We start from the raw sequence: 26,597 nt of genomic DNA on the forward strand, positions 1-26,597 counted from the left end.
TCTTTCCTTTCCTCTTTCCTTTCCTCTTTCCTTTCCTCTTTCCTTTCCTCTTTCCTTTCCTCTTTCCTTTCCTCTTTCCTTTCCTCTTTCCTTTCCTCTTTCCTTTCCTCTTTCCTTTCTTTCCTCTTTCCTTTCCTTTCCTCTTTCCTTTCCTTCTCATTATCCTTAAAGGAGTAGAAAAGAAGCTCACCTTATTTTTTTAAAATGTGTATTAGTGAATAGGTGAGTCTGGGTGAACAATTAATATGATGTTGAAGAAGAAAGGTCTCCCATTTACTCTCCCTGCCTCAGCCCCCATCTTCCCATCTTCTTATTTTTTGACCTAGGACTTTCCTGAGATGTCTTTTCACAGCCTCTCCCCTATTCTGTCAGAAACCCAGAGATATTCTAGAATTGCAGCTTTTAATTGATTTTTTTTTTAAGATTACATTTTAAAAGTATTTTATTTCTATTTCTTAAGAATATTTAGGCATTCGAAAGCCAGGAAAAAAAAATTCTCTAATTGCTCTGTTCCCTCTCATAGGCTAGAAAAACTCACTCAGTAATCCCCACTTTTATACATGTAATTTTGTGGTTGAACCAGCATGCAAATTTTAAGACAACTCCCTGCCTTGACTTCACCAAGTGTTTAGTGAATCTCTTGCAGTGGTTAATTATCTTCATGCTAAAATTCAGACTTGCTGCTCATTTTCAAGTTTACCTTCTGACTTCACCTTGCAACCACTGGATCTCCTGCCTTTGCTGACTAGCTTAGAAAAGTCTCCCCCCACAAACACATTCTCCCACTGTGTGTTTTAAGGTTGCTGTAGGATCTGGAGTGCATTAGGCATGTTCCAAAGATACCAGACAGGGCTGTGCCTCACATAATGTTCTTGCAACCCAGAGGAGAAGGGAAGGAAAATGAATAAAAATGGAAATGTATAAAAAAAGTGATGTATAATAAGTCTTTCCTGCAGATCTTCTCCTAGCTGTGTTCTGCCTTGCCAGGTAGGGCTTAGGACGAAGGAGAGAACATCTCAGAATCAAAATCTGAGGCCAGACCTCATTAGCACTTTGCCTCACCTCCAGTAAGTGAAGGGTTAAGCTCAGTTCTATGTCTCTGCTACACATTAAAATCAATCTGTCTACCCAATTTAGAAACTGAATTTATTCCCTGGAGCTGAGGTAACTTGGAAGACTGAATCAGGTCTCAAGGTAAGCCTGGAGTGCCTAAATGCTTTGTAAAATAGGAGTAGAACTTTGAATAAGGCATTGGTAAAATACTGCCTCTTGGCCACTGCTGCCTCCCTCTGCAGCTCTGGGTTGATGTAACAAAGGGAAGTAGGAGTATTCAAGTGAGGGTGGAAGACAGAGGGAAATTTTATGACCTTGTCTGCTTCTTCTGCACCAGAAAGTTATCACAGACTGAGCAGCACCTTTCTTTCCACATGTGAGTTCCTTGTTACACTTTGGCTTGGCTGCCATTGCTCCATCCCAACTAAAAATTAGCAACATGCTCCTTTTTGGGGTGGTAGGCCAGAACAAGTCCCTTGGAGAAAATATATATATATGTACTGTTAAGTGTCTGAAAAAGACCCAGGACAATCAGTTCACCTAAAATGTGTATGTACATATAGGTCCTTTCTTCCCAAACAACTCATCTTTTAGCTGGCATTAGTAAATCAGCAGATGGGCTGTCAGACATGGAAGGAAATGGCAGCTGAATGCAGGCTGCGCTGTACACGGATGACATTGGGTCCAGTTAGCTGGGAACAACTGGCAACTCAGGTCACAGGAGAAGATGAACAAAGAAGGGATATTACAGATGAGGCAAGACATGCATTGGCAAAGCTGCTTGGTTTCCTGCAGTGGGACTGAACAGCGGTGAAACTGTCCATGGATGTGACAGGCAGCTTCAGGCAGGGAGACAAGAACGTGGTCATTGCACACTGGAAGGAGTCTGCTTTCATCACTTCCCAGTGCCAGGTGCTGTCCTTGCTGTACGGAGGCACAGCTCCACATCCAACAGTGCGGCTCAGAGAAAGCTCAGAGAAGTGACTTTCCCCAGCCGCCCCAGTCTCTCCTGGATCAGGGGCACCACCTTGTTGTGGTGGTGGGCCTGAGTTTGTTTTGACTCCAGCCTGCTGTTGCTAGCATGACCTGGAGCCTTACTGACCATTTCCTATTGAACTCAAAGTTTCCCAGCTAAGCCGGACAGCAGGTAAACAGGGGGAAGAAATTTTTAACAGAGAGCCTTGTCAAGGCTGTGCTGGATCATCCAGTGAGCACTGGAGAACTTGGCAGGAGAAGAGTCACAGAGTTGGATCAGGGCTATTAGTTTTTTGCTAACTGCTCCTGACATTTCTCTTCTCACACAGATGCACAGCATTTAGAGGTTTTTCCAGAGGTTCCTCTACGCAGGTTCATGTCTCACTCTTTTACTCTTCATTGACACAAGCCTTGAAAGGGAAAAAAAATTAACTTAGTTGCACTAGGGTGGAGGGGGAGAGAAAAGAAAATAATATTAAAAACATAACTGCAACTGACAGGATCTAGAGGACATGTGGAATAGGGAAGGGTGTGCTCGAGCAAATGCTAGGATGTCATTTGGCCAGACATTTATACCTCCAAGGTCACCCAAGAGTTTTGACTGAATAATAAATTTTTTTGTATCTTATCCTGAAACCTGGGAGAAATTGCAGGGGTGGAGGAGTAATAGAGAGGGAGGGAAAAGGGGGGTTGTGGGAAAGCAACTCAGTCCTTACTCCTCTAAACCCTGTGGAGCCTGATAACACAAATATTTGCAGATCCTGGCAGTAGTCTATGTAACACAGAGTTTGCGACCATCTTAAGACTGATCCCACATTTATTTTTCTTTAATTGCTGGATGTTGCAGCCTGTTGTCCCAGGTCCTGCAGTGGCAAGAAATAAGAAGCTGGAATCATGAGTGTTGAACTCTATATTTCCAAAAGTTTTGCTGCTGACTTCTCAGCTTGAAAGAGAAGATGGTCTAGGGAAGAAGAAGGAACTGTAAGGGGAAAACTTCCCACTAAGGACATTGTTCTTTACCAGTGGGATTATGAGAAACTGTTCAGTAGGGGACTGGAATTCTGATACTGGTATCTTAAAGGGAAAGTATTAAGTCTACATTCTTCCAAAATATTCTTTCCCCTAAAAATTAAAACACCACCCCCTCCAAAAAATACCTTCTAACACTGTATGTGAGGAGAAAGTGGTATCAGGGCACACTTGTGTGCTGCCACCACCTCTCTGCCTCATAAAGACAGGCAGAGATAATTCCTAAGATATATATTAGAGTAATTCATCTTCCCTTTGACAGGATAAATACCCCAGATTCAGAAGCTTTTTTAAACTCTCTGGTCCTACAGTATCTCCTGCAAAGTGTCGTACACACTTCGCTTCTCTAATCAAGGAGGAAAAAGCTGTTTGATTAAACTTGGTTTGCTGAATCCAAGTTGAAAACCCAAAACGAATCATGCTAACTGATAGCAACCAAACAAAAGCCTACATGGAGCTCAGAGGTTAAACCCAGGCTGCAGCATTGAGTAGTACTGCAGTGGCTTTATCGTTTCTGCAGATCTGTCCCGTGTCAGCTGCCTCCTGTAACACTCCAGGTCACACTTCCCACAAAAAAAAAAAGTGGATCTACTATTCAGTGGTCCTGTAGTACAAACTGCAATAAGGACATGTGGTGCCACAGAAAGCTTGGGTAAAAAACTTGCTAACTCTACTCTGTGCCTTTAGTGTTGTACAATGGCTTTTAATGCAGAAAATAGTATTTGTGTTTGTAAGGAAAAAGAGGAAGAGATAGATAAGGGGCTTTGGATGTCAAATATCCTTACTGTAAATGAAAGCAATTCAGTAAATGAAAGCAAACAGTAAACAGTTTACTTTTGTGGAAAAGAGGGCAGAAATGAGTGAGGGCTTTTTCCTCTCTTAATGGAATGGGTGCTTTCTCTATAAATACATTACAAAAATGCATTATACATTAATGTATAATGTATTTAGTCTCTAAAATATATTATTATTTACAAATTTATCTTTCGATAGACTTAATTTACATTTCTTTCTGAGATCACATGAATCATGCAATCAAGACCAGGAACTATCATCGAGAAGTTCCCCAAAAGACAATACCTTTGTTTTTATCACCACCACATTATAAACAGATAGATCACATCAGCAAAGGGAGTTACACTGAGGTCTGTGTCAGTAGATTCTGATGATTAGCACAGGCCAGTTGCTAACTGCAAGATCTGCTGCTGTCCACGTGTAAGACACTGACTGAGGTGTAATATCTCACCTGAGACTGAAATCTGAACCAAAGGACTTAAATCAAACTCCAGTGGAAGGCTTTGTAGGTGTGATCCAAATCTCTTCAAGTCTGTAGAGAGTTTCCAAAGCTGAATGGAGTCATACAGCAGAATTGTTTGTGTAGGTTCAGGGTATAATGACAGCGAAGAGTTTTGCTCAATTGAAAAACCTTAATGTTGCCTCTGCTAATAAGAAGAGCTAGTGCAGGCTCCCAGATGAGGCCTAATGACCTTGAGAGAGACCCTAATGCCTTCAGATTGTCCCATTTTTCCTGGGAAATGGATACAGAGCTGGGCAGTGTCTTAAATTCTTTGTGGCTCCTTGGAAAATGGCCATAATGCCACCTTGACTCCAAAGAGAAGACTTCTGAACTGAAAAGAAATTGTACATTACTCTAGTGGTCACTCCTTGAGTTAGAGAAATGGAGGCACTGACCAGCTTTCTGTTACATTTGTGTAAACTCTAGATGCTCAGCTGTTGTCTGAGTAAAAATCAGGTTGCTACTCACCACAGCCAGGTGTTAGTACAAAACTTGAGGTGCCTGAGCCCTCAATGAGTTCCAGAGGCTGTAGACCCAGCTGTAGTAGTGATCAACAGCTATACAGGACCAGGTAGTAGAGGGATTGAATAAGAGTAAGAATAAATATTGCCTGCTGCTCCTACTCAAACTGGTCATCAGAAACAACAATTACTCAGAGGAACATGAGAATCACCCCACAGATTTCAAACAAGCTTGTGGTTTGATCTTTTTACATGCAAACACTACCAACTATGGCAAACCTTCTGGAAATAATAACAGCTTCAAGAGAAATTCTGTTCTCTGTGGTGTGTAGGACCAGCTTTTCTCCTGGTCTTCCACAGCAAACAGGGACATAAAATGGCATATTCAAATCAGAAGGCAGTGGGGAATTTTAAAAAGCAGGATAGTAACATGAGTAATACAGCTCCAAGTCTGAGTTAGCATCAGTGACCACTTCCTTAGAAGGTGGTTGCCCTCCCCAGAGAGTCTAAAGAAGCCTGAATCTTCAGAAGTAATCATACCTTTAATACATATATTACAAATGCTTTGCAAGAGACCACCTTCCTTGGGTGCTGCTGGGTAATTATTTGCTCTTAATGATGGTTCTTGTGAAAGAGAATAGAAGAAGTGAGAAATTCCTTTCTTTTGTGCTCTTGGTCAGCCCATCAACTTTGGACTTCTACTGACTCCTTGTCCTGCTGGAAAAACTGAGACTCATTTAAACCATGTCCAGTTCAATAGCATCAGAATTAGATGGTGGGTTTGGAAGAGGAGTTGTCATTTCCCGCACCCATACAAAGACAGGCACCATCTGAAGGTGTCCTTTAAAGGCTCCTACAAAATAGTATTGCTGTTAGTTTGAACTCCAGGCCACTACAGAGTACTCCCCTAGCTTTCTCTCTCCGCTTCATTCTGGAGTCTGGTTCATCTACCACATGCAGTTTCTGCACAGCTTGAACTCGCTCGCTAGAGGTCAAACACTGATGCTTTTATTTCTGCCTCACCCCTCCTGACTGAAGAAAGAATAAATATTTGCTTAAAATTAAGCCCATTTTGGTCTGGAACTTCAGCAACAAAACAGTTTGGACGCTCTGCAAAAGAGGAAAGCATCCAGCATGCTTTGCCTTCCCCCTCCCCATCACCCTGGGATTCCAAAAAGACTCAAAGTATTTTGCACAATATTTGAAAATAAATATTGCTCATCTTTGAGCTGATAGTTTGGAGCCCAGACGGGCTCAGGATTTATAACGGAAAGAGTGATGCGAGCTTAACACTATGTGATCCGTGTGTTGCTACCATCCAACAACCAGCTCCCATCCAGTCTCCTTCTTGCATGAAAAGTCATTTTCTTCCAAAATATCCCAAGGTTCCAAGACACTGTTCTGATTAACTCCTTCCTGAAGGGCTTGGACCCCAACTGTTGTCAATCATTCTACCAGGAAGGACCAGTCAGTAACAGATAATATTTTATTATCAATTTCTTTAGATTCCTTCTCCTCATAAAGATCTTGCCTTTTTTCCTAGTGCAAATACATTTTCTTGAGATCTAGCTAAGACTGGAAAAAGGATCCAGGGAGACAAATTACAGTGTACCATTATTAATTTGGAGGTGGAGGAAGACAGAGAAAGTCATCTATCACTCCCAGAGCTTTCTAAAGAGAGCCATCATGATTTGCCCACAGGCCTAATAATCTTCATCATTTTGAAAGGGAAACATCCCACAAGGAAAAGTCAGGGAAGCTGGAGCTATTGAACAAGCTGATCTATAAAGATAATTTGTTCCATGTTTCTTCAGTCTTGACTTGCTCAATGGTTTGACTCATGAGAGCAGAATAATGCCAAGGTGTTATGGACTGGAAGTGCAGCTCCCTGCAGATAGGGATTTGGCTAGAGCTGAAGCAATTACCTAAGAGAAGCATCCTGAAACTGAACACAAAGCTTCCCACAGCACCCTGCTTCAGTGATCAGATCCATCTGAGACTCTCCCTGCCCCTGGCCCGTGGCCTCACAAAAGACCATGTGAGTACACGTGAACCACATGAGGAGAGAGAGAACAGGGTGAGAAATGCCCCAGTGCACGACCCTCCTTGCTCTCCTCTCTACTCTATCCCATTCCACCTTGAGTTGAGTCAGTGGTTTTCCCACAGCAAAGCTGACCATGAAGGCTGGGGAGGATAAAGGGAAGAAGGGGAAAGCCAAGCCCAGTTCCAGGGAGCAGGTGGAGCCTGGTGTCGCGCGCAGCCAGGCACGTGACTGTGCCGATGTATGCATTACCCTTCATAAATAGCTACGAGCAGATGTTCAGCCAGCAAGTGGCTGTGCTGGTTGAAGCCATTACAGCTTGCAGATGCTTGGCACAGCCCTCCAGCCAAAGATTACCTCTCCCGCAGCTCTGCTGGCAGTCAGCTCTGCTGCAAGCAAAAGTCATCTGGATTAGCTCACACCACCTGGATCAGCTGCTTGAGCGGTGCCGGCTGACTCTGCACTGGGGCAGATGAGGGAGGGCTCACATCATCCTTTTGGTTGGTAGTAACCAGGGGCCCGACATGGTCCAGGTCACAGAGGGTGTCTTGCCTTGATCTGACCCACGTGCACTTGGAAAGGCATGTCCATTTCTTGTATGCTCAGAAAGAAGACTGTGTGATAAAAAGCTAGAACATGTGGCCAGGAGCTTTTGTTCAGCCATCAACTTTCTGATGATTTCAGAGCTCCTTTAACATTATCTCTTCCCTCTCGTTTTTTAGTCTGGCTGGTAATTCTTGTGCAGGAATTGCCCTTTTTTATGACTTGTGCAGCTTCTAACACAACGGGAGACCACCTGTACATCTAAATCTAACCAGCTGAAAGAAAGGTGAGCAGGCACTTTTGCAGGGAGGTAATTTGGAATTAACCTTTATCTTGTGCATGCAGAACATGTCACAGCTGGGCCAAACCTTATTCAGCACCTTTAACTGCTTCCATGGTACACCACAGAAGAGTAGCTTGGTCATAACCCCCCATTTCTTTTCTGTGTCTTACACATCCAGCATTACACTCACATGCAGGTAAAGGAACAGCAGACCAATGATGTGAACATATGCTGTGCTGGCACATGTACGGTAAGATACACAGATGTGGGGAAACATATGCTGATTTAAACAAACCTTGCAAAGTGCCAGAGCAGAGGGAGAAACCCCCCAAAAAATTAAACAGACAAGTTAGGAAAACTGCAAGTTGGAAGGTATCTTGTGTTTTCTCCCCCTTTTTATTTTTTGGCCTTTTGAGCCTACAGTGAAGCTGGTATCATTTACCCTCTGGCTGGACTCAGATAACAACAATATAACTCCTGATTCCCAGCCTCAGAAGTACCATTTTTGCTTTTTTAAAACCTGGAATCCAAATTTAATTAGCACAAAAATTAAAATGAAAATAAACCTGGAGACAACTGAACTCTGGGTCACAAAAGCAGAAAGCTGATTGACAGCTGAGGAGGATGAGGAGTTAAATGATGCAATTAGCTTCCTGCTGATTCCTCCATTCACTTATGGGGGGGTTGATTTATAAAAAATCATGTATGATATCAGTATGGATGCTCAGGCCAAAGCAAAATATAAACTTGCAGACACATAGGAGAGAGATCCTGATGAATTCCCTGGGAGAGATCTTGGGAGCCGTAGCCAAGCCTCACAAAGCAGTGAGCTCCTGACATGCATCCAAGAGACTCAAGTATATTGACTTGCCCTGTGCTGTATTTCCAAGCTGGAGCTCTTCTGTGGGATATCAGTTCCTACCTCAAAGCCTTGAGAAAACCTCAAGTGACTCAAACTGTCCTTGAAGATGAATATATGCATAGAATAATAGCTCCACTTTGACACATGAAACAGCATTTTGTCAATGCATGTGACAGAGGAAGGATTGGGATGCTAATAAAAGAGGGAAAGAAATGGCTTTTAATAGATCCCATGAGCCAGCACATGTTGGCTCACTTACATGGGCTCTCTCCCCGTGGAGGACTCTGCATAGTCACACTTCTGCTTGACCCACAGACTGAAGGAACAGGAAATACCATTGTGTCACATACAGACAGGTGGGTTTTCTTGCCATGAGCACTGTCCACTGGCTCACAGAGGCTTCCCTGCTGTCACAGCTGCATGAAGCATGAGGCTGCCTGGGGCACCCTTGTGTGCACACAGGATCCCTCCTGCTCAGTGTGTCTTCCACACACAGGATACTCCACCAGAAAGAAAACAACTGCACAGATATTCTGCTGCAAGTTTGTGATCTAAGATTATCCTTGCTTCTGAAAGCTCTTCCATTGCTGGAAATCTAATAAATAAAGAGAAACCCAGGATTACTCTGAAGCCACCTCCTATAGGACATCAAAACAGCATTTCAAGTCTCCTTGTGAAACCTTTCTGTTCAGCCTTGAGAAGGGAGAAAGACTGGGATTAGGAGTCCATTGAAGTTTGATTTTAATCACAGGAAGAAACAAAGCAATTAGCAGCAGAGCACCTTTCCCAATGGCCTTTCCAGAGACCTGCATCCATTGTACTACTTAAGCATGAGCCCCTTGGAGGAGAAAAGGTGTCCAGCTTATGGACACATATTCTCTATTTTGAACCACCCAGGAGTAGAGCTGCTTGTGTAAAAGTCCTCCAACTTCTTTTCAATTTGATTGAAACAAAATTGCAAAGACCTCGTCATTTAATTAGTTTACTAATCCAGCTCCTTGTACTGAAACGAGTAAGGGAACATGCAATGGGAGATGCTGTTAGCAGGAGAGGTGTGACAAGTTCAAGGGTAAATGATTTCTCCCATCAGCACAGCTGCTGGCAGGGGGCACATCTGTCTGCACCATTAATCTCTGTTGGGATTGTCAGTGGGGTGCTGTGGGGAGGAAGCAGCTCACTCTGAAAGCCAGCAGATTATCTAGTGTGGCTTCTAGCACTATACAAGTCATAGTTGTTAGCCTGAAATGTTCTCATAGAGCATATTTACCTTTCATTCTGAAGAAGAGAACACAAAGGCATTTGGGGACTTCTGGTTGAATTGGGGACAAGCTTTCAAGATAGTCTTAACTTCATGGAGTCTCAGATTTTGGCCCTGGAGGGGCATTTGCCCTCCAGGAACTGGATTTAAAGTAGATTTCAGCACATATAAAGCACTGTCCCCCCCACCTCAACCCTCCTGGTGACAACTGCAGGAGAGAGGATCCTGTCTGTGCCATGGCACGTACCATTGACGTGACTGTCCCAGCCCAGCTTGCCAGCTCAGAAGGAGAGCTGAGTTTGTGGTGAAGATGGGCATCTGCTGACTCTCTGCACGAATGCTGGAGGCCGGCCCTGGGGGATCCGCCAGTGCCTTCCTCTGCAGTTGCTCTTCTAAGAATGAAATGAAGCTGTTGGAGCTATCAGCCCAATTCCTTTCATGAGCAATAAATTCACAGTGAAAGCAGCAGAAACAAAGCTCTTCTAAATCTGTTCTACTTTTCAGCCTAAAAGAAAAAAGAAAGAAGAAGGTTTAGTTTAAGAAGGATTTCTTCTGGACCTTCTCTGTAACGGTAGAAAAATGCTCTGAAATCATGCTTCCTAGAGATGCAGAGCTTGGAGCCCACAGAAAGGCTGCAGACCCCAAAGAATAGCCAATTAAACGATCAAAGGAGCTGTTAATAGCAGTCATTCATGTTGTTTTTAGCTGGAAGATCCTCACAGTACAAGACCTTCAGGTGTTTGCCTCAAATCACCCTCCTTGCCTCTATATGGGAGAGGAGACTGAAGTACTGAACACATGCTGGAACTGTACACAGCTGGGTTGTGGGGTTTTTCACAAACAGTAAATCGGTTGCACCAGATCTGGAGCAGAGCACTGGTTTCTTGACATAACTCACAGCTTGTCCCCTCGTCTGATGTGAGTGCAGAAGTCCAGCTGCAATCGTGCAGTGCTGTGCCCCGGTCACTTCTGTTCCAAAGGAACAATGGGGTTTTACACCGTCAGGCACATGAATTCAGCCACACTACTTTGAGACCAGGCAGCCTGTGCCCCTGGTACTGCATGTTGCTCTGTGAACTTATTGCCTTAATTAGGACTTGCTCAGAGATCTCTGGCTTGCCTTTCGTTGCTGGGTGGAGACATGCCGTGAGCAAGGGCTTTTTTTGGGTTTGAATTTTTCTCCTCTTTCGTTCCAGCAAAATTACAACAATGCCTGTTTCATGTTGTTCCATGGGGCTTCCCTTTGTAAAGAAAACTCATCAGCCTTGCTAATATAATCACTCAGTGATGCCATGTCAAAATGTGATTAAATGAATAACCACAGTCTTTTCAACACATCTCTCTGTACAAACAGATGTTTAGAAAGAATGCAATATGTTGCAGGGAAAAAAAAGTCAGCAATCAATAATGTTTAAGCAGTTAGGGCCTGGAGTGTCATGCTACGGGTTACGGGTATGGCCACTGCAGCCAATGGGGAGAAATGGAGATAAAATTTCTTCCTGAAAATTCCAAGTTGTCAACATCATTAACTCTCAGATCCTGGCCAATTTCCATCTCACTGCACCTCCCCACCCCTCCTACAGTAGTGACGTCCCTTTCAGTTTGTGGGTTATTTTATGGGTTTTCCAACGAAGGCACTGATTGTTAGAAATGTCCAAGAGAAGCTTGTCAGAGGTGAACTATTTTACTGCAGTCACGATTCATGTTCCTCTTAGGAGAAATCCACAGAACCATGGCTGGAAATCATGGACCTGTAGTTGCTGTAGAAGCACCAGGCTTCAGAGCTTCTGTGGAGCCTCAGTGTTGGTGGCAAAATAGCCACCATGGTCCGCTCCATGGGAAGGAATGGAGTATTTCATGCAGGAATTTCACCTTTTGGGTATAAAGGATTTAAGTCACAAGCCCAATAGAAAAAAAAGGAAATTAACTACGGTTCAGTCCATCTAATGCAGCCTCTTCTGTGGCCTTGGTGTCAGAAATATACGAGCATTTCAGAATGTTTGTAGGATATTTCTCCTCTTAGTGCTCATTGCTGTTAATTGTCCATTTTACAGAGGACAGTTAAAGTACAGCTCTCATTTCGCTGTTTCTTCCTACCCTAATTTTAGATGTCTACAAGGGACATAGGAAGTTCAAGATACCAGAGTTATCCAAGCTACTAGGTATCCAAACTTTTTGCAAGGAGTGGAGAGAAGTCACTATTAGAAGGTGATTCCCCTGTCTAGCCATAAGTGTTTATCATTTCCCCGGGCATTCCCTCATTGGCCCTGTCATGATTTTTTACGTCTTCTTATTAATGCATCTTCCTGTTCAAGAAGCTGGTATTTGCTAAATGAGATGTAGGATTCCTCTGCTACAGCACTTGCTGCTCCCTCATATAAAAACAAATGGATACTGTGTTAAGGACATAAGTATCCTTTGGGATGCCTGACATTCTAGACATATAAAATAATGGTGAGGATGATTACTAATGAACCCGAGGAAGTTCTAGGAAAGAAAGTTACGACAAAAGGATGTTTGTTTATTCCCAGCTGAGCTTCCACAGGGTCAAAGTATCACACCCACGAATCCCTGGTGTGTTCACATGTCTCTGCGTTAGTGTAGAAAAAAGATAAGGTGGTGCCAGTATTTCCATTATGCTGCTTCATTTGCAGCTTTGAAAGTCAGCCATAAATAAAAGCACCCTGGAAGACATTTTGGCAGATGGCATCCTGACTCGTGAGTGACTCCGGTTGGTTTTGATTTCCATTTATATTTTCTGACATTTTTTTCTTAAAAAGAAGACAAGATAATTGCTTCAGATAAACACAAAACCCAAAACACTATGACACAAAAGCATTACCATGGGCTACAAGACCTCTTAGCAGGAGAGAAAAATAATGATGTGCAAATATCTGAAGATCATCCAAGAAGAAAGATCAGTCATTCAGGGAGGTCCAGGGTGGAGAGGGGGCTAACGCAAGACACAGAGAATTAAGAGCAGTGAGTTGAGGCTTAGCAAAGGAAAGATTAGCTTGAGGAAAACTTTCCTAAAAGTGGACTAGTCTCCCAAGGCAGGAGATGGAAACCTGATTGTTTGAGTCATGCAGCCCTGGACTGGCCCTGTGTCTGAAGGACTCTTGTGGTGAACTATTCTACATGGGCAGGGAGAAGCCTGCGTACCTTGGAGATTTCTGTTCCCCGCTTGGATGACTCACTTCAAAGTGCAGGATGAATTTTAAGCTGGTGGGTTAAACTGAGCAATGCTGGCCAGGATACATGTCTCTGCTAGGAGAGTAAGACTTCATTGCTTAGATAGTGCTTAAGTTTCACCTGCTCAAAAAGCATACCAGAAATCATCAGTTAAGCCATCTTTACCCATCAGCACAAAAGAAGCACAGAAAATATTATCTTCCCTCCTTACAATCCTGGCAGCTGATGAATGTTTATGGTGTAGAAGAGATTGTTTGTTTGATGACATAAAATACACAGGAATGGAGGAGAGAAGGATGGTTCAGTGCCTGGGAAGACTGGGGGTGCAACTTTTAACAGTCCTATACAGCACTGTAAGCATTTCAAAAAGCTTCTCCATTCAGGAAACTGAGTCACACCTACAGCTCTCCCTTTCTCTGTCCTTGCAGTTGCCTTAAGTGTTGTTCAGGAGAGGAATATTCTCTAGCTCAGGTGAATCCTATCTTCTCAGTGACCCTTAAATTGGTAGCTCACAGAGCTGCTCTTGTCTGTTTAATCCAAGCCTGATTCTACTCCTGGACTGAGACATTTTCTAGGTGCAAAGCAGAGTCTCCTTTTCTTTGAAGGCTCTGCTATAACTCAGCCAGTATGAAAATGGATCCCAGTACAGAACCTTTACTTTCACCTTTCTTTTTCATTAACAGCTTTTTGGAGGGCATCTCTCCAGCTGCTGTCTTCCTCCTCTGCTGCTGGTAACTGAAGGAAACAATTGCTCATGCTTGCACTGAGTGGACACTCTTATTAATTCCAGCTCTAAACACAGAAATTGCACATTCTTTAGGAAAATGGGACTGATTCCGATTGCACATCCCAGTTACACTTCCATACCAGTATGACACTTCGGGGTCTGAATGAGATCAGTGTCCACATACACTGGAACACGCCTCTGCTTTACTCCAGAGCTTAGAACACTGGTATGGCACTAAACACTTTATTAGGCCAGTGGGCATCTCCAGAGAAGCAGCCATAGGTAGGGAAGGCAGGTGAGTCAGGGCAGGGCTGTTGTTGTAGGGCAGGCCAGAAGGCTGGGGTCTCAAACACCCTATTCTTGAACAGAAACCAAAGTGGAAATTTGGGATATTCCACATGGAGGACTGAGTTCAAGGGTGACATGGCTCAGAGAGGTTTATACAGACCTTCTCTGAAATCTGACACAAACTTGGCCTCTTCGTTTCCATGAGGAGAGCATCTGCACGCCTTTTTGCAAATCTCCCAGCAACAATGATATAAATAAAACCCTAGACTACAGGGCTGTCCTGACAACTTGTCCTGCCCTTTCTTACCAGGGAGGTTTATTCCATGTAATACTACAACCTACATGAAATTTTTGTGTGTCCTTTTTTTCTTTTTTTTCTTTTTTTTTTATCTTGGAAAGGAATAAGGAAAAGCTCTACCAAGGTAATGATTAATGCAAGGAATCACATCCTCACATATTGAACAAATAAATATAACCTAATATAAATAGAAAAAAACTCTTGGAATTTGTCAGTCCGTGGTCTTATTATCTTGAGCTCCAAAGCCAAAATTGCAGGCTATGGTTTACAGATGCTTTTCCCTCTTGCCCTCTCCTCCTCCTCTTCCTTTTCCTTTTTCTGCTTGTTTTTTTTTTCTTTTTTTTTTTGCTTCTTTTTCCCCCCCAAGGCAGCTCAAAGGAGCTTGTGACTCCCCTGCTTGGAATTGCTCCTCTGACAGAAACTTTGCTTCCCTTTTCAAATGAGTTTGGCAAACGTTAGTGAAAAGGTTGCTAGTAAATATTCTTTGAAAACATTTATGGGTTTCTGAGGGTGCATGAAAACTGTTCAGGCTGTAGTTCACAGAACTTCTACCCCACCAGAGGCCTGGGAAATTCTTCACCATGTTTTTTGTCCCAACTACTCCTCCGTTCACAGGATGCTTGAGATATTACTTTCTCTTGAGAAGTCCTACACACAAAAAGAGAAAGGAAAAAGGAGGGCAAAAATAATTTAAAAGGGATGCATGTTTTTATCCCTTTTTTAAATCTGGTTATCTGATCTTAGAGGAAAATACAACCAGTCTTCCTAGATATTTAGGTCCTCAGCTCTTAGGGTCAGGGAGATGAGACATTTTGTTTGGGATCCTTGATAAATGGTTTTAAGGAGACCTGTCTACATGGTATACTTTATTTTGGTTTGGTTATTTGTAGCCCCAAATCAGACCCTTAATTTGTTTGAAGTATCTTTTCTCTAATTTTCAAATGGCACCAATCTTTCTTGGGTGAATTTGGGATTACTCAGAATCTTCACTGTGACTTTAAGTCTGAAGAAACAGGGGATAAGTGGGGTTATTTGTCAGTCCACAGCCGTTCCCTGGGCCAGGCCTTCAGATTTGGATCAGTGCTGTAGAAGCAGAAGTCTCTGTGGTAGCCATCAGTAGTGAAGAAACTGAATTTTCGACTCCTAGCTTTCTAGTCTTTCTCTTTTACTCCACAGGTACTAGGAAGGGAGAAGCTGGTGAACCTGCTCCTGCTTTAGGAATTCATGAAGCTGAATTGGTGTGGCAAAAATCTGTGTTTTTCATCATCAGAAAATTTTCCTCTACATAATATTCATTCTCCCAGAATTACTCATTAAAGAAAAAAAAAATAAATTCCCCACAAACAACTGATTGTTCAGCAAAAGAAATATTAACCAAAAGCTCTTCTATATCAGATGTTTTCATTGCATTCCTCTCCCCTTTTTTCTCCTTCGTGAGTTGCACTTTGGTAAGAAAGACCTTTGGTTGTCAGTCCCTCCAGGATCTCACATGAAATGAGCATGATAGGTGTCAGCTCCCTCCTCAGCTCCTTCCTTTCTGGGCCAATTGTCAGGGTCACAGAAAGCTCCCAGGGCACTTGGCAATCTCCTGTTAGAGATCTCATCTGGGAAGACATGAGAACCACTGGCCAAAGCTGCAAAAAAATTTGAGCCCGTTTCAAGGTTCGAAGGGGAAGCAAAACAAAAAAAAACCCTGAGCTAATTCCCAACGTTTCTGCTGACTCAGCATCCAGACAACTGGAAATTTCTCCTTGACTTGGAGCAATGTGTCCAAACATAAAGCCTGGACCTGGCCACACTTCTGTGTTTAAAAAAGTTTGTAACCAGACCTCCACTCTAAAGTTGGCCCCAAGCCAGTACTCACAAAGTGGAATGAAACCTCTCTTTGATTACTTAATACACCCCAGAAACTAGAGCAGAGCTGATCATAGTCATGGATTTGGATGGGAATATTAGGGGAGAAAGAGTACACCCCACACTGGGCAATAATGCCAAGGGGCAGCAAATAACACTGCGGGGTCATAATTACCCACATTAAGGGAAAACCCAAAGTCCCTGCTTCAGCCAGGGACTAATCCTTCTGTTCCTCACAAATCAACCAGGGTCTCCAAGAAAGACACAGGTCCCCCCAGATTCTGGTGTGAATGCTGGGGATTCAGCAGAACTGTACTCAGACTTCGAGCTCCAGGAGATTTCCATGTCAGTAGATTTACTAATTCAGTCCTTTTTCTACACTTCCCTCAGAGCCCTCTCCCATAAGTATTTCATCAGCTGGAGATGGCCACATAATCAATTTACCATTCCCAGGCTTGGCTGACTTTGATAAAGAGGATTTAGGGGGTTAATTTGAGCCCTCATATTTCTGAGGGGACGCTATACTTAGGAAACTTTCTGCAGTGCGCTTCAGCACGGATTAGTTGTTCTACTTCCCATAAAACCTTATGTCTGCCAGCTTGCCTAGGATTAGAAATAAAATGGAGTGTGTAGATCCCATTGCCACAAATAGAGCTTCTGCACTAGGGCTGCTTTGCTTGGGATATGAGCCAAAGTTATAAATATTGAGGGCCTGATTTTTCAGTCCATCACAGTTGCAGTATATATATAAGTGCGTGTGTATGTGTGTACATATATATACATACATAGATATGTGCTTATGTGTGTGACACTTCGCACCCATGGCCACTCTGAACGCACACAAGCAAACTTTTCACACTGTCCTTGAAAACTTCATATGACAGGACAGAGTCATGCTACTATTAGTGATGTTTTGGAGCACAAATTAAATTAGAATTTTTGTCCTCAGCGAGACAGGTTTGTTGTTTTTAACTCTCAAAGGACACATATCTCTGTGGTAGCTTTGTGTGACATTCAAAAGATCACCCAGAGACCTGCACCAAAAGGGAGGCTCTTCTATTTTACGGTTTCAAAGGATACTTCTAACACTGCATAACTGTGCTGCCTGCTTTCCTGAGGGGCGGCTGCTCCTTGGGGACACAGAAGGAAAATGTCAGTCAGACTAGTCAGTTTGTTATGTGAAGCCTATTGCCTCTTCCTCTGGCTTGTTTGTAGACCCCCTGATTAAATCTTGCAAGAGGCACGGCTGTTCCTGGCACTAACTGCCAACCTCCTCTTTAAATGAGCAACATTAATTCTCTGTGTTGGTTATGTTGCCACTCATGAAAGATGGTGAATAGGCTGTTTGCCAACAAAGGTCCACAGGCAATGAACGCTGCTGGTGCAAACACTCAGCAGCATTATCTTGAAGAAGTGAGAGAAAAGAACCATCAGGGCCTTGCAGTGCTGCTGTTCATGGGCTGACTATGATCTGGCTACCTGGGCTGGAAAATGGTCTTGAGGGACTCAGTGTGGAAGGCAGGAAAGGGAGGACCAGCAGAGAGAAGTTCAAAATCTCCATTTCTGACAGTCTCCAAGCCTGGTGGCTACCTCTAATGGTTGCAGGAGCTGCACAGACATGTGTGTGCTGCTGAGAAGCAGAATTACATCCCCATCTCTCTGAATTCCCACTGTCCTGAACCAGATCATGATGAAAAAGCATCTTCGCCCTCCTGCTTTTCCAGGCTTGAAAGAAAGGAAATGGAGACAACACATGTGAAAGAGCACCCAAAGAGGAAACCTCAAGAGCTGCTCTAGTCACAGGCAGAAGCAGAAAATACTCTGCTTGTCCAGTTCAATCTCACCTTCTCTTGCAGACTATGGTAGTTCAAAAACCCTGCTACTGCAGAATCCCAGGCATAGGTGGAAGGGCACTAAGATTTTTTTTTCCTTTATAAATCCATGGTGGTGACACCTAAAAATCCCAGCCCAATCTCAGAAGGTCCCTATGAGGGTATCCTGTAGATAGGTCAAAGGAAAAACAGCTATGGCAATAAAAGTTTTTTAATTTGAGAGAATATCCTATGCATCTGTATTAAATCTGCCCACTTCTTGCTGTGTGGGTCATCCTCATGCCAAGTTTTCCTTGTAATTCAGGAGCAAAAAATACACTCCAGGCTTGGTGCCATGCAGTGAAAACACATGTCTTGTCTGTACATAATTGTACAGAAACTGGAGCCTTTTATTTTTCATGAGAACAGGCCCATGACAATCAAATCCTGTCTTTCTGAGACACTTATCTGGCATCTTGTCACATAGTTTCTGTGGATTTCATCTGTCTGATTTAACTATCCCCAAACTCCTGCAAGGTTGGGAGTTACTGTTGGCTTTTTGCACTGATGAATTCTTCCCTATATATATATTTATTAATTTCCTTCAAAAATACTTATTAATTTCAACTAACATTACTCATGTTGAATTTCTTATGTTAAGAACTAAATCGGTCTGACATCTCAAAAATTATTCATGTTTTTGTTTTGAAACTTTACATAGATATATCTATATTTAACTTTTTAAAATAAAGAGAATACTTTTCTTCCCACCTTTTTGAGCCATGAAAATTAAACAAAAGGCTTTTTTTTTTGACTAGTTGGAGCATTCATATTTACCTCCCAATAAAATAAACAGGTTTTTGTTGTTGATGTTTTACTGGAAATGTTTCAGATGAACCCCAGTCTACATATTTTTACTGTATCTTGGCTTTTAAATCAAAACATTTTTTCATCCTGTTATCACCTATTATATCAGCTAAGCTTGTGGCATAGGTGATTTAAATTCTTTACTGAAGGTCACACAGGGCACTGGTGACAGAGAGCTGCATGGAGCTGCATGGAGCTCATGCAGGAAAGTGCGTGAACTGGGACTTACCTTTGTTTCAAAACTTTCTCCAAAGATCTTTTCATTCTGCAAAGCAAATGAAATTCATTTCAGAACTCACCCAATGAAACTGGACTGTCAGAATTGGTGCCAAGGATTTTTCATATTTTGAGATATTCTTTTTTTTTTTTTTGCTTTTCTGGGAAATTGTCTTTCACACATGCTTTCCCTCTCTCTCCCCTCCCCCACATATTTTCTGTTTCTGCTTTTTTTCAGTGTATATCTGGAAGATTTCTCATTTGAAAAGCATGTTTTCTCTTCTGTTAGGGATGGGTGGCGGTCTGGCAGGCTTGGCCTTGCCATCTGCCCCGTCACTGAAGACTCTTGTGCTGCCAGCTTAAGCCACGGAGATGACCTTCTGCCACCCTCTCCTTCCTTTAGTGTGAGATTTGGGGGCTGTTACTGCACATAAAGCAGACAGGCCTGGCTGCAGGTCTGTCAAGACTGGATTCATGGTGGGGAAACCCATTGAAGTCAGGAACCTAAGGGCTCTCCATGAGCCTAAATAACTTGCAGTGACTGGGCCCAGCGCAGCTGCTGATGGCAGGAGACCCTGCCATCTACATTGTAGCTGCTCCGCTCAGTGTCCTGAGCAACAAACCCCCTGCTGAATTTTCCCACCCTGTGGAGGGAAATTAAATTCTTTGTCAGGGCTGGGAAATCCCCAGAATGGCCTTAAACCATGTTCTTCAGAACGCCGTTGACACTTTTCAGTGCGCTCTGTTCATGCCCATGCGTGCACATGCACAGAGCACTTTGCTGCTCAGTCCTCCCAGGGGGGAGCTGTGAGAGTTTATTTTACAGTAACTCTCATACTGGTGGTTAAAAAATGGCTCTCACAGACCCTCTCAGGCTTCAGATCATCCTTCTGAGCTAATGCCAGCACCCTCCAAAAGCAGCAAGAGATATTAATTTCCTTGGTCAAAAACCTTCCCTGTTGTATCATCTTCCACCCAGTTTACTCTCTGCAGCTCCCAGCTGGACATACCAAGTTAGCTGGGAGGACCAGGAAGATAACTGACCTCCTCTCCCAGATATTTAAGGGAAGATTTGCATGCTTTGGCCAGAAAGCGATGATTCCCAAGTGGTCTGCCCTCTTGACATAATGGGCCACTTCCACCAGGTACTCCTGGGGTCTGGATGGCAGAGGGATTTGGGAAAATTCACAGATGACCCCGGTTCCTCGGAAGTATGGAGCTGGGTTGCAAGGGGACCTGATGTTGATCCCCTCAGGTGGGCTCCCTGGCTTTGCTTCCAGCTCTCAGGAAGGGCTGAAGGCTGCTCTGCTGCTCTGCTCCTCTGTCAAACACTGCATACAGCCACAGCATGGGTCTTGCTTGCAAGCCCTGCTGCTTCCTCCCCATTCGTCTCCTGGTGGGACACCATGGAGGCTGTGCCATTGGAGTGTGCTGGCAGGGCACAGCAGGGGATTGCAGCACATCTATGGCCATAGCCCCTCCTGAGCGTCCTGGGAAGGTGCAAGCACAAGACATGAGTGCTGACTGCAGTCAGTGCTGTCTGCCTGCTCAGTCCCTGAGCTGGTGTGAGGGAGGTGTCTGAGGGGAACTAAATCACCTAGCTGGGCTAACAAACAGGTGGGATCCATGTGGCCCTTCAAGCCACACAACAGTGCTTTGAAGTTTTCTGAAGAAATTCAGGAACCAGGACCCTGTGCACCACTGGTTTTGACTATCAAAAGTATTTCAGATGCTCTGACAGGTTCGATAAGAAGCTCAGGCTTCCCAAAATACCATTGCCCCTAAATTCTGGCCTTCTGTAATTTGGTACAGGCTTTCCCTGCACCAGTCATTTCGCAGAACTCCACTGTCTTTTTTCTGGTTGTGTGCCCTGAAAAAAAGATTTGGGGAGGCAGTTGTAAATGGGATTGATCTGAGGAGAGGCAGTGGAGTGGGGAGAGGGTTGGTGCTTTAGCAGATACATGAGACGAAGCTTCCCCTGATGAAAGGCAGGCTGGGAAGCAATGCCGTATGCATCCTAAAGGCAAATGAAAGTGCTTTCCCAGCTGTGCTCACCTGGATGTTGCCTAAAGATCCAGTTGAGGCAGGAGCCAAAGTTTAATGAGAAGAGTACACGGGCTGCCAGCTGGGTCAGGAACTGTTCCCATGGTCACACGGAGTTTATGGGACAAAGCAAGAGACATACATTTGCTGCAAATGTCTGAGAACAGGAAACAAGCTGAACTGGGAAGGAGAGCAGGGAGAAAGAAATGGCAGGAAAGAGGCTTGGCTTCAGGTTGAGGTACCACAACCTCCAAAAGCAAGGTGGTGAACTTAGGCTTGTGTTGGTCTGAATAGGTAGGACCATGTTTCCCTCTCCAGATTGGAGTTGGGAGAAAAGATATGTGATGGTGCCCATGAGGCTGATGTTGGGGGTATTTAGGCTTCAAACTCTCTGTGGGGGCAGGTGGAAGCAGTTAGTACCCTGCCCAAGCCTGAAAGAGGCTCTTCCATAACACACCAAGCGCTGGGGTGAAATGCTGCTGTTCCTGCGATGGGGATCCAGGAGCTCAGAGTAGAGGGCAATGTGTTGTTTTGTCCAAAGGCATGCAGGAGGTAGACCTCCAATGAGAATTGCCTATTTTTCTGAATGCCCCCCAACCCCCACCAAAAAGCCACATTTTAACAGGAAGGTTGTGCTGTCCAACCCTGAGCCTTCTCCTTCCTGATTCACTGAAGATGCTTGTACTGATCTGTCTTGGCTTTTTCACTTCCCTCTGGAGTCCTGCCCTCCATGGGGATTTCTCCTGTGTCCGCAGTAAAGTTTCAAGGACTCACTTGCCCTCTGGCCCAAAGGTTTGGACACCTGCCTGCAGTACCAAGAGGCACTAGCCGGGATTTCCCCAGCAACCCACAGCTGTCAGGTGCCCAGACTGCCCATAAGGGAGGAGTGCCCCAATTCCTCAGGCTCCCTTCAAACCCTCCATGAAGAAGCCAAAGGCTGCCCAGACCAGGTGTTCTGCTGGTTCCAGAACCACCAAATGCAACTCCCTGTTGCCTGAGGGAATGCAGAAGCCGTTGCTGCTGCTGGCAGCCAGCTGAAAAGTGCTGATGTCCCCAGCCTGTCTGCAGATGTGCCTTCCTCTCACTCCCGGACCTTTCCAGACTGGTTGAGTTTGTTGGGTTTTTGGTGTGGTTTATACAGATTATTTGGGAAAGTTTCTCACACCAATTTACCCCTCCAGTTCCCATACAAAAAAAAAGAAAAAAAAAAAAAATCCTGGCATGACACTTGCCAGAAAATTTTAGCTAAAGTAAAAGCCAGTAGCTGGTGCTTTTTTTTTTTAAGTGGTTGTTTTAATTTAAAAAAGATAAATAAATTCAAAGGCACCAGTCCAGGCACTGGTTTTAATTTCTGGGAGGAGAAAAAAGCATCTGAAATCACTACCAGTGTTTTTTCTTTCCTGAGACTTGTAACTTAAAAGTGACCAAAAATTATTGCATTTTTTGACAATGAGCAGCACAATATCCTCCAGGTGTTCAGAACAAGAACCTTTCAGGACCATCCTCAACTAAGATCCCTGCTTGCAGATGGGATTTTCGTGCTAAGAAATATCTAATGAGTAGATTACACCTTCTCATCACTGCCAGCCACTGCCACCTAGTTATTTTAATATGAGCTTTACACTGAAAGTAGGTAGAAATGAGTTCTGGACAAAGAGATAGAAATCCTCTCTAGAGTCAATATTTGAGCTTTGAAGGAGAAGAGACTCATAAAGAAACTCTTTGGGTCCATCTCTAATATTAAATAGCAGAAACTGCTGACACATATGGAAGACTTTACACCCCATTTGGCCCAGAATGTTTTCTTTTTCTGTTTAATTGTAATTTTTCTGTTTCGCCATTTTAAAGTTGTTTGCAGCTGATACATCTCTGCCAGTAAGTGAGTGCAGACTGAGTCACTGTTTTATATAGATCTGTCCATAAAGTCATGGAACTGACTTCTGAAGTTTCTTGCCAAAGAGAAGGAAAGTTCAGGGAAGGGTAGGAGGAGCTGACAAAGGAAAGGGAAGAAGACTCCACAATCTTCCCGACCCCTTTGCTGAAACTTTGTGTTGACAACCTGATTTTTAGAAGATTGACTGGATGGTTGATTGTGTGAAGGTGCTGTGAGGACTGCTCCTGATAGGGCTGTAACAAATGGAGCTTTATAATGGCCACGCTCTGTGAAGTATCAGAATGAAAGCTTCAGTCAGTTTTGCCAGTTTGGGATAGAGAGGATTGGATTCTGTAGGTGTACAGCCAAGTGTCTGTCCTTTGCCTGCTTGTTGTACTCCAGCTGCAGACACAGCCAATGAAGAAGCTGCGCCATGTCTAATGACGAGCAAGTATCTAGCTGCTCTTTAAATCAGGGCTCTCAGAAATTGAGGGATTTCCTAGAATTTCACAGCAAGGAATGAAGCAGATGTATTTCTGGGCCTTGTAGCTCTGGCCACCTGCAACTCTTGGGCTTTGCCACTTGTTGGCTTGCAGAGGAGGGCAGGCCACTAAGGAACACAGTGTTTTGCTCAAGTTTGGCCCCAAAGCGGGATGTATCCAGCTCCTGCAGTAAAATATAGGTCCATTTCAGGAGGAGGCTTGTTCAATTGCAATACAGCGTATTTTGGCTGGCCGGGCTGAAGCCCATGGAGGTAAAAAGCAAGGCAGAAATGCCAGTAATTCTGACTTTGCCAGAGATGCACTGTGGCCCCAAGAGTCTAAGTCTGCCCCTGACCAGACAGTTTTGATGAGGACACATCTTTCCAGGAGTTGCAGTACCTTCCAGAAGTATTTTTTCCTGAGCTTTGCAAGGTGTGTTTATGTCATCGAGTTTTAGCAAGCTGGTAGGGCATGCGGGCAGGACTCCCTCTTTCCCCTCTTTCCTGAATTATTCTGTAAATTTGGGTGGGGGTGTGGTAGTAGGACTCAATTAACTCAGAACATGATCTCATCTTCTCTGGTAACACAGCTTCCAATTTGTTGAAGACTGAAGCGCTCTTTCAAATTGAATGCTTTTAAGAGAAAGAGCAATAGAGCTGCTGGGGAAATCCCCTGCAGACTGGGTCTCTGCTGAGATTCTAATCTAGGTAAAAAGGGCAGGTACAATTTGGTGAGCTGCAGAGTTTTCTTTTCTATGCTGCCTGGCTGCTGTGAGGAGGCAGGGAGTGTTCTCTGCTGCCCAGCAATGCTGCTCCAGGGCGTCAAAGGCCATAGACCCTGCTATCTGCCCACCACTGGAAGGGTCTGGTCCCAGCTGGAAGGTGGCGCTCACCAGCTGCCTTAGGTGGGTATCAGTGTGTGGCGTGTGCTCTGAGGACTGGGAAAGGTGTGGGCTTGTATGCTGCTGGCCCTTGATGGTCTTCAGGAGGATGCAGGTAGGGATGCACACAGCTGAGCTGCCCTGAAAGCCACAACCCTCAGTGACAGACATGACACATGCTGTGGGCCTTTTCCTGTCTTCCTGTGTCCCCCACTGCTGCTTGTTTGCAAAGTCCTTCACAAGACAGAGGAGGTGGCAATAGATCCAAAACTAAACCCATCTCCCTGTCCTGAAAAGAGAGGGAAGCTTTGCTTGTGTGTTACCAAAGTAACCAAGAAAGCAACCTCCTGACACTGCCGTGTGAGTCCTCAGCTGGTTTTACAGCCTTTTGGCAAGGTCCTTCCAACCGAATGATATTACCAGAGCCGGTGAGCAGGAGCCACTCTAATGAGGAAAACTCCTGCTTTCTGCAACTGCTAATGTAATAAGTGGCAATTTTATGGCTAAATCAGAAGACAAAAAACAAGGGGAGAGAGGGAGAAGAAGAAAAACTCTCTATTTTAAAATGCAGCCAAAATCTGCAGGAATCTACTGCTGCCAATTATTTTAACAGCTCCAACCTGTTTCCCCAGCAGAAGGAAAAAAATAAAAATACCCCCTCCAGCCCCTCCTCCCCTGTCCTTTGGGGAGAGAGGGGTTTGGATTAGCTCTTCAGAATGAAAACAAACACATCGAGGCTTTTATAGAGCCAAGCTGTTCCTGCGTCTTGAGAGCAGAGCGAGAAAAGATCTAACAGGTGCTGCATGATTTTATATGGCAGCGTCACGAGAGGTGCTGGTTCTCACTTGTGAAAGGAGGCTTTCTTTGCCCTTCGGCTGGTGCCCTCCTCTATCCCCAGAGCCAGTGGCTTTGGTTTAAGAGCCTATGGCGGTTATTGAAGCTCCAACCAGCTCCAGAAGTCTAAGCTTGTGTCTGTCACGTTCCTTCCCCCCTGCCAAATGTGGGCCTTGAGGTGAGGGACTCCTTTGATGGCTGGTGGGACTCCTGCTCCACCCCATGCCTCACCATGGGTGCTCCTTGGGGAATGTTGGTACACCAGGGTCAGGGCTAAAAAATTCCTTTCCCAAAAAACCCAATCCTTGTCAACCACCCAAGCTCAGATCCTGCAGTGCAGCCTTTCTCCAAGTCCTGGGAGCAAGCTGCTTTCCGTCTTATTACATAGGGATAGCCATGCATCCTGCAGTAACAAACAGCTCTTAAACTCCCATGAACCCTGAGAAACTTTGGGACAAGAGTCTTCCTCCACAGTAGATGGGGAAGATCCTGGATAGACAGGGACCAACCAACAGCAAAGTGGAAAAGTTTTGAAAATCCAATGACATATAAATGTAAGCACTGACGACATTTCCAGAGAGTCCCCAAGTGAACCCTGCAGGCCTTGGCCCTGCCTTGTGATTTGCTAAGCAAGGAGCTACAGCAGCCTCCGCATCCTTTGGAGGGGAGATGTAGCGTGTGATCACATCCGCATGACAGACAGTTACCAGGCAGAGGTGACGCAATGGGGATGGAGGAGTTCGGCTCACGACTATTTTAGAGGGTCTGCTGGGATAAACACTTGAACTGAGCCACAATTGGGACTGACCTTTTATTGTCTTGCTTCTCTTCCCATAAAAATAACCTCCAAATTAGCCCCAGCTGTTAGCAGGTTTCATCATTAAAATTTTGTTTGGTATAATATGAGAGGAAGGAAATCAGCCACTTAAAGAAGAAGATTGCATTTTTTTCCTCTTTTCTCCCTCTCCTTCAACCCCCACCCCCACATACACTGTGATGTCTAGACCTGAGTCTCTCCATTGGAGCTGGTGAACTACTGTCAGATAAGACAGCAGACAGACACCATTCCACAAACTTCTAAATTTCTTTTAGGAAGCATTCCCTTCCCCCTTGACACGCATTTGCATGCAGACAAGAAGAGGAACAAATGTACTGAGGAAAAATTCGAGCTATAAACAAACCTTCAAAGTTTTAGCTGCATTTTTACTCGTCTGGAAATGTGGCAATACCACGCAAGGCAGGCTGTTGTTGTACACTTAGATCCACTAAGCAGACTAATGGAGAGCAGATCATCATCTGCATCATATGCAAGCCACTCTGCTATGCACCCAGATGGATATAGAAAGCCTTTAGCTTTCCAGCAGCCCCAGTCTCCACTTTGGCCACACCATACTCGGGAGGATAGAAAAGCTGTCAGCAAAGACAGGAAC

At 44.3% G+C, this 26,597-nt stretch overlaps 1 long non-coding RNA gene across 1 annotated transcript in view; it reads right to left on the reverse strand.

Annotated features, from left to right (window-relative positions):
* Window positions 1-82: 82 nt before the first annotated feature.
* LOC116446843 overlaps window positions 83-26,597 on the reverse strand; it is a 40,597-nt gene continuing 14,082 nt past the window's right edge. Inside the window, exons 2-4 of the long non-coding RNA XR_004241403.1 lie at window positions 19,069-19,104; window positions 10,050-10,307; window positions 83-2,438 (exon numbers count right to left, since the gene is read on the reverse strand). This is a non-coding gene — a long non-coding RNA (uncharacterized LOC116446843). The remainder of the gene's footprint in view (window positions 2,439-10,049; window positions 10,308-19,068; window positions 19,105-26,597) is intronic.

The sequence above is a fragment of the Corvus moneduloides genome, chromosome 7, assembly GCF_009650955.1.
Source record: "Corvus moneduloides isolate bCorMon1 chromosome 7, bCorMon1.pri, whole genome shotgun sequence".
NCBI lineage: Eukaryota > Metazoa > Chordata > Aves > Passeriformes > Corvidae > Corvus > Corvus moneduloides.